The 12,367-nt window shown below is 29.1% G+C and overlaps 1 protein-coding gene across 2 annotated transcripts in view; it reads left to right on the top strand.

Annotated features, from left to right (window-relative positions):
* Mical (Molecule interacting with CasL) overlaps nt 1–12,367 on the top strand; it is a 102,469-nt gene that overhangs the window by 56,371 nt on the left and 33,731 nt on the right. The gene's annotated exons all lie outside the window — the stretch shown is intronic.

Consider the following 12,367-nt stretch of genomic DNA (forward strand, 5'->3'; position numbering starts at 1 on the left):
TAATAAATACACAATAATCGTTATTTTGTGTACACGATTTTAAAAATAAAAACAAACAATTTTTGTTTTACTTTTTTTTTTTAAAAAATATACACATACTAGGGGTGTCATTCGAATAAAAATTATTCGAATAATCGAGGAAAAAATTTATTTTTTATTCGAATGAATAAAATTTTTCAGTTTCGAATAAAAATTAATTCGATCAATAATTGGCGAATAATCGAGCATATACTCGAATAAATTTAATTAAATTACATCCTTTAAATAAACCGGATTACTTTAATTGCAAATAAAAGAGATCAGTAGTTTAAACTTTGTAACAACTCTTTATTTATTTAAATGTACGCAACAATTTAAATAGTCACTCTCTTTTAAAACACGCACTTATATTACACACTTTATAATGTCCAAGAATACACTGGTAATACTACAGTTGATGTTAATTCTAATAGCGCCTATGATATTTGACTGACTGCAACTTGCTGTTATTATTTATAAACATAGTGCCATCATATAGAAGTTTCATGAATTAAATATATAGCGGACAAAACTAGAAGTCTGTATATTTCATCATTGTTAACAAATAATTTATTAGACATATTTTAGTAAATTATTAGAATAATATTTTTTATTCGTTACTCGTTCGATTAATCGATTAGGTAAACAAAATAAATTTTTTTTCCAGTCGTTTTTTAATTTTTTGGAAAAAAAATTTTCGAATTGTTTTTTTTTTTTTGTTTGTTTTTTCTATTTTTTTTTTTAATATTTAGCAAAAAAAACTTTTGGTGAAAAAAAAAATTCGGGTTAAAAATATTTTGTCCGATTTTGACCCATTGTAGGTCCAAATTACTATGGTCTTATATACGTCATTGCAAAGGTCTTTGAAATATCTATCATTAGATATCCATTTTTTTCCTTATATCTCAGCCATTTGTGGACCGATTTTCTCGATTTTAAATATCAACCGAGCCGGAAGAATTCCGGAGATATTGATGTATGAATCGTGTTTGTAAGTTATTTGGGGTCTTCGGAAAGTTGATTTCAACAGACAGACAGACGGACATGGCTTAATATACTATATATAATTTATAAGGTTGGAAATGAAAAATGTACAAATTATAAACGGAATGACAAACTTATATATATATACCCTTCTCACGAAGGTGAAGGGTATAAATATAAATTTCACACTAAAACAGCAATTGAAATAATGTGGAACGATTTAAGGGCTGAGTTTAATCAAACTATTCTACAGGAAAACTTAAATCTTCGAAACTAATGGTCTGATTGAAATTTATTGAGTATATGACTTAAAAATGAGGAATTTTTTTGAAAAATTTTAACTTTTATATTGAATCATTTGTATGTCATGGCCATAACCTTTTCCCATATTGTGGAAACATATGAATTCCGAGCTAAAAGATCTGCTTATCTTTTGAGGCCAAGAACGAATCTAGCCAATATCGGATACTTTGTTCCAAAGTGAAGCGTGTCCCAGAGAGTTCATTCTGCATCGATCGAAACAAATAGTACGCTCAGGACCATAAAGCGGATGAAGCAAAACTTCTCAACCACTTCATTCTAAATAGTACGGTTTCATGTCTGGCCGCATATTCTGGGCGATTTTTGGCCAATGCTCGCTACAAAGAAATTATTTGCGTTCGGTACAGATTCCCTGTGATGTCAGACTTAAGCAGGTCATAATAGATAGGACAAGGAATTGCCATAGCGCTATTGATATTTGGATTTGTCGATTCGGCAGGTTGGCTGGCCTTCACATATGATCTCTTACTTTTCGGTTTATTGTAATGGATCCATTTTTCATGCAAAGTCTTTCAAGGTCTCTCGGTTTCAATTTATATGGTACACAATTTCTCTGCTTTTGGATGAATCATGTTGCTCGCAAACGTTTTGAAATTGCTGCTTAAGTAGCTCCCAATGAGTTTGCAAGCTCTTGTTGATTTTTCCAACATTCTTCATGGAGTAATAATGCCTTCAATTCTTGGTCTTCAAACCGTTTTGACTGGCCTGGCCGATCTTTGTCAATAAATCCGAACCGAACGTTGAAACAGATGAAACACATTCACCATAAGCTACGGTGAGCTTCAGCGGCACTTTTTTTCAAATTAAAGAATTAAAGCAAAACTTTCCGCACATGACGCTTAGTTGTCGACATTTTCGAAGCAAAAAAAGCTTTGTTTGTCATTCACAATGTTCAATAACTAAGTGAGAATAAATGACAGATATGTACCCTTAAGAAATGAGTTATTAAAAACAAAAATCGCCATCTATTGTACATCCCGCATTTTGATGTAATACATTATAGCTTTCATTCACAATTGGTCAATTCACAAGGTCTCCTATCATGTCATATTGTCATAATGTCCTAATATATCAAGCTTCGGTGGCTCGGCTTAACCGACTCTTAGGCGCTCGGCTCAGGTCTCTGCTGGCTATGAGGCAATAACAAAATTTTCAAACCATTGTGAAATATTAGGACATTATGACAATATGACATGATATGAGACCTTGTGAATTGACCAAATATATTTTATATTATTTTATTTTATTCAAATTGGTCATGAATTCTTAATAAATTTAATATATTTCTTGTTCTTTCAAAAGCGATCCAAAAAAAACTTTTGAAAATGCGCATTTGACAGTCCTTATTTTATAAAAGTGAGTGTGAATATAATAATGGCAAACAATTAAATTATTAAAAATAGATAAATTATTCACATCTCACCTAAACAAAAATCTTTAAACATCATTTTATTTAATGGACTCATTGAAATTACTCTACACATTTTTCCATATATCCTCTGCTTTGATGACTAATTTCCTTTTTCAAATTCAAAATATGATGAGTGGTTTTATAAAATATAAACAGAAAATTTCTACTTTTAATATTTTATTTTATTTAAATCAATTTATATAAAACCGCCCGCCTAATTGATTGAGACAACACAAATCTAAATCGATCGTAAAGTTAAATAAGTTGTTTTCATGATTTATTTTTATTTTAATGTAAAATTTTAATTAGACACAATTAGTAAAAACTAAATGGTTTTGTGTTTTTAATTCATAGAATTCAATGTAGAAGCTAAATTTCACAATACTTATCATGCTGAGAAACTTTGAATATAAAATAAAATAAATTAAATAAATTATACTTATGTATGTTTGTCTATTTAGAGGGGACGCAATGAAAATTATTTGATATAAATGTTTGCCATCTAATGTTTTACATAGTAGCTGGTATGTGACAGAGATGTTAAATGGTGATTTCGTTCTGGAAGTTTGTAGGTTATTATATAGTACATATTGCTGGAGTTCATGAAATCACTAGTGACCTTTGACCCGCTATAAAAAGTGTACATATTTGACATTTATTCTCACTTAGTTATTGAATATTATAGTCTAAACAACAGATTTTTCTTTTTGCTCCGAAAATGTTGAATTTTGTACCAACAAAGCGTCATAGCGGGAAGTTTTGCTTTACTTCTTTAATTTGAAAAAAAAAGTGCCTTTGAAGCACAGCGATTACTCACCAAAGCTTATGGTGAATGTGTTTCATCGGTTTCTACGACGCGTCGGTTTACGAGATGGTAAATGCTGTTCTGTTTGACACGGAAGACAAATATCGCCCAGCCCCAGCCGAAACAAGTTTGAAGACCAAGAATTGGAGGTGTTACTTCATGAAGATTGTTGTCAAACTCATCAATAGCTTGCAAATCATTGGAAGCTACTCAAGCAGCAATTTCAAAACGTTTGCGAGCTGCAGGATACATCCAAAAGATTCATCCAAGACCTTGAAATACGATTTTGCATGTCCGAAGTGATGCTTGAACGCTATAAAATAATTCTTGCAACGAATTATTACTTGCGATGGAAAATGGGTCCCTTACGATAACCCGGAGCGTAAGAGATCATATGTGAAACCCGGCTAATCAGTCGAATAGACACTAAAGCTAAATATCCATGGCGCTAAGGCAATTCATTGTATTTGGTGGGAGCGAAATGGTCCTATCTATTATTAGAAATCTCACCAGACCATCGCGGGGAACCTGTATCGAATGCAACGGATTCGTTTGAAGCAAAAATTGGCCGAAAAACTCCAAGAATATGCGGCCAAAAATTAAATGAAATCGTAATATTCCATCATGACAACGCTTGTCCACATGTTGCAATACCTGTTAAAAAGTATTTAGAATGAGCTTCACTTCAGAACAGATATTGGCTTGATTCGTTCTTGGCCTCAAAAGATGAGCAGTTCATTTGGCCGGAATTCATAAATTGCCAGAAAGATGGGAAAAGGTTATAGCCAATACTTTGAATAAGTTTATATTGTACAAATGTTTCAAAATAAAAGCTAAAACGAAATGTAATTTTTCGAATAACCCGGAATACTCTATTTAAAATCCAAACAAATTATGTTTGTAAGCATGGGTCTCCTCGTAACAATATTTATTGCCGCAATTGTCAAATTTGATAGCGTCCATAAAATTTGCTGTGTGTAGACCGCAATTGCCATATGTAGCAATCCATTGCGCAATGATTGCTCTACTGATTGCTTGAGCAATTATTGCAAAGCAATAAGCTGTCAGTTCAGTTGTCATTAATTTAAAATTTCTATTTTTCGTTGATTCGTTGTGATTAATGCATACACATTTAATTTATTTAAGAACTAAAAGTAAAAAAGGAATGAAATTAGTGGGAAAAAATCATTCAGCTCAAAATATAAGCAAAAAACCACTCAGTTCATAGAACTTCTCACGTTGAAAATTTTGTATTTGTGACGAAAGCTTTCTCCAACTAAAGCAATCAGCAATCGCTGTGCTGTTGTTCTACTGACGTTTTTGCTTGAGCTTAGCAATAAAAATTGCTACGTGGAGACCTAGGGGTATACGTTTATTTGAAAAACAAAAAATTCCTAATCAACTACTGTACCAATTGTATACATATGTTCCTTTAATGAACGTAAAATAAACTTTATTTTTTGTAGACTCGTGTTATTTGATATTTTTTTTTATTTTAAAGAAGTAAATATTCTGGAAATCGAAACGGGATCTAATAGGATAATTTTATGATTTCAATAACTGTGATAATTTATTTATTACTTTGAATATTTACTTTCTATTGTAACAGTTTAATACCTTTAAATGTCTGCAGTTGTAGTTATGTGTCTGCAGTTTATGGCGTTTGCAAGACGCATGACATAATCTAGTATATGAGTTTTTAAATGGTTGTTGCCACTGTTCTGTTCTGTTCAGTTCATTCTTCTCTATTTTTTTATATAGATTTATTTTTGTGTATTCTTGCAAAATATTTTAATGCAGACTATGCAATTGTAGTGTTTGCCCTCACTCTCTAAGCAATTGTTTTAGACATTCTTTAGGTTTTGCAGATTTTTATCAAATTTATGAAAGCATTTAGAAAAATAAAACAATTGTTTAAGATTTTCTAAACTTAATTGTTTTAAATTAATAAATTTGAATTGTTTTTTTTTATTATTTTTATTGTTGATAATAAAAATAGTTTAATTTTTTTCAAAATAAAAAGCCTATAAATCTGCTAACCCTAACCCTAACACCACTTTTTCAGCCAACATTTTAAAAACTTTCAGATTCTTTCTATAGCAAACATTACATACTTTTATTTTTATTTTCTTTGGTGTTATTTTTATACAAACAAATTTGGGTCATTTGAAAAGACTCAACAATAACGACGACGACGGTGACGTCTACACAACTGTGATGGCAGAATGAAAAATTAATTGTAGCTATAAAAGAAATCTTTCAGAAAAATAGGCCTACTCCTTCTTCATCTTCTTCTGCTGCTTTTACCTCCTCTCCCTTTTTCAATTAACTTTAAAACTGTAATGTTGTGCTAAATCTTCGATAAAAAAGAATGCAAATGTATTTTGAAAATTAATATTTCTCTTTTTTTTATTTTGTTCTAAAAGTGTTTGCGCATTTCTAAAGAATATTTGTGGTACAAGTATGTACGGTTATGGGCAAAATTATAGCATCACGACATTCATATTGTGATAAATGGTGTTTTTTGAAGCCCGATTGAACTTACGAAAGGGTCAAACTGTCAAACGATCTGTCTAAAAGTGAGCGCAGTATGACAGTTCGTTTGACAGTTAATCCTTTCGTAAGTTCTATTGATGCTTGAACAACACTACCAAATTATCAAAATTTACTTTGAAAATCAGTCAAGTCCCATACAACTTGTAGTTATGTAGGTAAATTGTTGTCGAATTTGGAGCATTAGTTCTTGAATTTATCGATTATATAATATAGAAGATATGAGTAATATACAATTGGGATATTCACACGGTCTGCCCTTAGTCATATTGTCATAATGTCCTAATATATTATAATAGTTGTTTTTGTGTTTAAAAAAAAAAAATATTATTTTAATATCATAATTATGACAATATGCCCAAATAGTAGACCCTGCGAATACCCCTTAATTATTCTATCTGTAGCTAAAATGCAAACCATGACATTTGAAAATAATTAAAGGCTGGTCACTCAAATAATACGTCACAATAGTGAATTTGTGTATTGTGGTAGACATGCATACAAACATGCCCAGCAAACATTTAGATTTGATATTAAATGGAAAAAAACTTTCAAATCGTTTAACAACAATTGATGAAAATAAATAAATTCGAGATAGACGAGAGTTTTCGCTTATATTTCTTATGTTGTATAACGTCAAACTTTGATTTTTTTCATATTTTCTTTTGTTTGACGTTACAAGAATTGTACAATTGAAAATTTATTTTCTACTGAGTGTACCTTATATTGTTGTGTCATGGAAATCTCCAAAATTTCCAGACATATGTAAATGCCACTTGAATTTAAAAATAATATATTCCGAGAAAGTTTTCCCGATTAGGAACCCTATATATACAATTTGTTGTTGGGTATATTTTGTTGATACATGTAGATTATGTACATATGTATGAATTTATCAAAATCTTTTCATAATTATTTGGCTAATTTCCAAAATAGTACATCATTCATAAACCGCATTATTTTGTTATAATAAATTCGCTAAAAAATATTGTATAAACTTTTTATTTCAATTTATAAACACATAAACACAAGATCAATACCCAAGAAGGTAGCCTAAATAGTATTAAAATGTTTTAACTAATTTACTACACTTGACATTTTATTATATTTTATTAAGTTATTACATTACCTTGATATATCAAAAGTTGTTTGCTTCAAGTGTTTCTCCACGAGATATTTGTTTATAACTCAGCCATTAGCCGATTTTTCCGATTTTAAAAAGCAACTAAAACAGGGCCTGATATATTGATATATCAATCATGTTTGTATACCTATAGCCTTAAATATTGTAATTTTATTAAAATTTTTATTTTTTAAATTTTAAGTTTGCCCTCATATATTTGAATGTGCATGTAACTAAAAAGCTGCCCTTTTATGGTGTGGTGAAAAACGTCTTTTTTCCTTTTTAATATTTTTGGGAAAATTAAAAATAGAAAAAACAATGAGGGTTGTTTACCTCAATCATTTCCAAATAAAATAATAATAAAAACAAAAAACCTGCATTTTGAAATATGTGTACATTTTTTGAAGGGTGTTTTATCTTTTTTTTATTTTAACTAAAATTTTATGAATAAAAAGTTTTGTTTTTATTTTGTCTTACCAAAAAATGATTCATTCTTTGTTTGGTGTTGTTTTATTGTGTCATGTTTATTATTTTTTTTTATTCTACCACCCACTTACACACATAGACACACATACATACTTATTAAAATCTTTACTAGGATAATAGCAACAACAAAACAGTAATAACAACAAGAACAACGAAACAAAATTAATCACAAACAAAAAATGAGAAAATTCTTATAATAAATACTCCTCAATAAACAATGCATTGTTTTATGACATTTCGAAAGCAGACTGGGAAAGGAGAAAAGCGGGGTAAAGAGAATTTTGGAAGTTGACTAGAAGAAGACAATGAATGAAAGAACAAAAACAATGCAGAACAAAACAAAAAAAATCATAGTAAATTATTATTTCTTGAGATTGATTGAATTTTAAGGAGAAATGAAATCATTTAAACGCACATTATTTTCAATTAAAACAAAAGTAAATTGAATTTTGTCTTATTGTATAATTTTATAAATAAGGAAACTTTTTGTATTAACATCTATAAAAGTGTTTAAATTTATTTAAATTTTAAGGTTATGTCATCTTAAATAAATGCTTGATTTCAGATTTTCAGTGAAATTAGTGCATGAATTTTTAGTTTAAAATTATTTATCATGCAATAAATTGATTTTTATGGGTGATGCCTATATTAAAAAGTTATTACAATTTATACTGTATTATTCCACAACCGAAATACCATAAATTTTGTCTAGTTTAAATGTCACAGCTGGAAAAACTCTGTAAAATGACAATAATGACGGACCGACACCTTCACTGGCCGGTCAACCAACCATATTTTAATGACCACAATGAACTTTTTTTGTAAAAATTTTTATTGTTATTATTAACATCGTCATGTTTTAAGTAATTATTGTATTTAATTTCTTTTTTTTTTTGATTTGTTTTTGTGTTGTCAGTCATTTAGCGACAGTGACAGAGTTTATTCGTTTGCATGATGATGATCTTTGTGGCCAACACCTCATTTACATCATTACTATTGTCGGATTGTCAGTATGTGTGTAATATACATGACAGTTACACCTATTATAGAATATGTACTATACATATGTAGGCACACTTTCATGCATATGTTTCTATGCACAAATAATTTTATTTTGCCAAATGTAGGCTACCGTTACCCCTAAAATACTCTTACCTCTAAAATAGCGATACCGAAATAATCGGAAATACTGTTACCTCTAAAATACCGTAAATAATTACAAACATTGAGAAAACATTTTTTTTTTCAAAAAAAAATACAAACATTTTCAAAAATTTTATAAATTTTAATAATTTGAGTCTGACCGACATTATTTTTATCAAGCGATTCAAGCCAAATCCCAAATAGGGGTGTTTCATTTAAACTTTGATGATATTTTGGTAAATGTGTGAGACCAAAACATTTATAACGAATAACCATAGATTATGGAATTTTTAAGGGGAAACTAATTTTGAATACAATAAAATGAGAGACAATACAATGGAAACTTTTTTTAAAAACCATATAATTCAAATTTACTGGGTTTTATCTATTAAAATATAGTAAATATCAGCGTGTTTAAGCATTGATGTTTAACAAAAATAAATTTGTAGAATGTGTTTATACTTCTTAGCTTTAGAAAAACAATGGAAACAAATTTAGTATGAGTAAGTCCAATATTTTTGATGGACGGAGTTTTAAAATGACATATTTTTGAATCTAATTGAGATATTGATTTGAAATTTTTTTTGTAAGACCAAAAATTAACTTATCTAAACAAAAAAATATAACACGGAATAAAAGTGGACCTAATATTTGCAATTCTATTAAAATTTTGATACAAATTTTAGTTTTGGAATCTCAATAAATATGTAAAATGTAATAAAATCATTATTTATTAACGAAACTCAATGAAATTTTCAAGGTTTTTCAAAATTGTCATTCTAAATAACAGAACTTGTCAAAATGTCAAAGGGAATCCCGCAATTCCTAAAAATTGGAGCGAAAATCACAAAAATGGTATTTTTTACGATTTTGCCCATAGGATCCTCATTTCCTTTGGGGCTGGGAAAATGCTTTGGGGATAAATAGGGAACATATCAAGGTTTCCAAAGCTGCTTCCCGTTTTTTCATCTCAGCTTTGGTATTTTAGAACATGTGGCTCAAATTTGAAATTTTGATAAAAAAAATGGGTCACATTCCGAAGGTCGTAGGGGCGACATACACGAAAAATAGGACATGTTTTTTTTACCAAGTTGTTCTTCGTAAAGATACCTTATAGAAAAATATAAAATTGTTATATGTTCTTAAAGAAAGTTTATTTTTAATAAAAAAAGAGTTAAGTCACCTTTTCGCCTAAAAAACAGCAAAAATAAACTATTTTTTGAATATTTAAATTGAAAATCGTTTATTTTTGGATCCACAATTGATATTGCTCTGAAATCTTCTGTATGTTATTCGTAATTTAGTTCATTAGCCAACAAAAAAGTCCATTCGGTCCAAAAGTCCGACATATATTTTAAAAAAGGGAAAATGAGTATAACTCGGAAATTATAAGAGAAAAATAGCAAACGCAAGCATGTTTTTTCAAGACCTAGCCGAGCGCTTTGAAATCGGATGGGAAACAAAAAAATGGCACGTGTTTAAAAATTTTACTTGTCAAAGGTACCCTACTTTGAGCCCCAATAGCGCCGCCCCTGGATCATTTGTAGGGCACATTTTAATAACTTAAACTCGAATACTCCTTGGTTACGCCCATGTCAAATTTTATCGGACCAGCCGTTTAGAAATGCCAGATTTATTTCCAAAAAATTTGATTCTGGCCCACTGTGTCATATTTGAAAGAATAAAAAGTCTGCATATAGTATGAAATCGATTAAATTAAATGTTTATAAACAAATCGGTTGGACTGTAAAAGTGCATGTATGTAGAAACACACGTGCATAAATAAATTAATAAGTGAATAAAAAAAGAACAAAAGAATTTAGTTTTAAACAAAAATATATGTATTTTATAGTTAGTATTTGTACTATATTAATGTACATACACATATAGTATATACTGACAGATAGGCAAACAGACAGACAATCTGTTTGCCTATCTGTCAGTATATACTAGCCAGCCAGCCAAACGACTGACTGACTAACTGCCTGACGCTTTTGTTGTAGATGGTTTTATCGACCCACTTGAAGTTTATTTCTGGTTTAATTTTGTATATTATATATTTTTTATAGATTTTTATAACATAAACACTAAAAAAAACAACTAAAGAAAATGAAAACCATTCAACAAAAAAAGTTTAAAAAGATTCGTTGGCGTTACCGTCAGCCACCACCTCTTTGTCTAGATTTATTGGTTGATTTGTTGGTGTAGCAAAATGAAAACTACACATAGAGAAAAACTATAGTTGTACATGTTTACCATAAGCATTTCAACATGTTTACACGTTTTTTTTTTTAAATATTATGTTCGCTGTAATTATTTATATGATTACGGCAATCATAATATGTTAAAATTACTTAAAATTATTCACATCATTGTAGCTATCATATATGTATATGATTGCAGTAAATAAATAAATACATATATCAATGGCTTAATATAAAAAAGGCGTAACTCGATTTTTTGTTTCTTTACAGGAGAAGAAAAAAACTCAATAAAATCCATAAAATTTTAGACACAAAAAAAGCTTTAATGCAATTTTTAATAATAAGAGATATCAGATTTTATTTCTCATTTAAAATTTATATTTTTTTATTTTAATGAAGTTATTTAATATAATCCTTTTTTCATTGATATTTTTGAAATAAAACATTAGTTTCGCCTATTTTATATTAAGCCATCGATATGTTTATGGCAATAATGTTCATGTTGAATGGTTATATCATAATATATTGTTCTCAGTTTATGTAACTATAATCCTTTATAATAAAAAATCATATCGCACTAGTTCCTCTAAAGAGTGTCAACTCAAAATTTTAAAATGTTCAGTAGAAGCAAAAAACTATTTTTTTTCAATACATTACAATGAAACAACTGTAGGGATACAACTGCATTTTTTGGCGAAAGAGTAGAGAAAATGATAGCAGATTTTTACAGTGGGTAGATATGACCACTGCACATCGATTTCTTACAAAATGTGAAAATTCAAAAATTTTAGTTCCTCTTTAGAGGAACCAGTGCGATATACAGTATCTTTAGAGAAACCAGTGCGATATACAGAATTTTTTTCATATTATATTTTCTTTTATAAAAACAATGTTTTAAATTTCGATTATGTATTATTTTCATTTGTTAATATGTTTATTATTGATAAACAAATACTTTTAAAGTTAATCTTTCAATAAGTGGTAACTTGAAATCAAAAAATATTTTAAGGTAGAAAATGAAACGGACAAAACTAAAACACCCCATGATGGATATAATATAACACTAATTTTAATTACTATTTTGTTGCAAATCCTTTGCATTGGATGACACAAGCACATCACTTAGGCATAGAAGATATTAAGTTTTTTATCTTGTCTTGCAGTATTCCTTCCCAGGCTATTTTAACGGCTTGAAATAAATCGTGAAAATTTCCGATCCTTATTTCGGCAATTTTCACGTTTTATTTTCATATTAACAATATCCCTCAAGTTCTCAATAGGATTGATATTGGGAGATTGAGGAGTCCAATGAACAACAT

This window comes from Calliphora vicina, chromosome 1 (assembly GCF_958450345.1).
Source record: "Calliphora vicina chromosome 1, idCalVici1.1, whole genome shotgun sequence".
Taxonomy (NCBI): Eukaryota; Metazoa; Arthropoda; class Insecta; order Diptera; family Calliphoridae; genus Calliphora; species Calliphora vicina.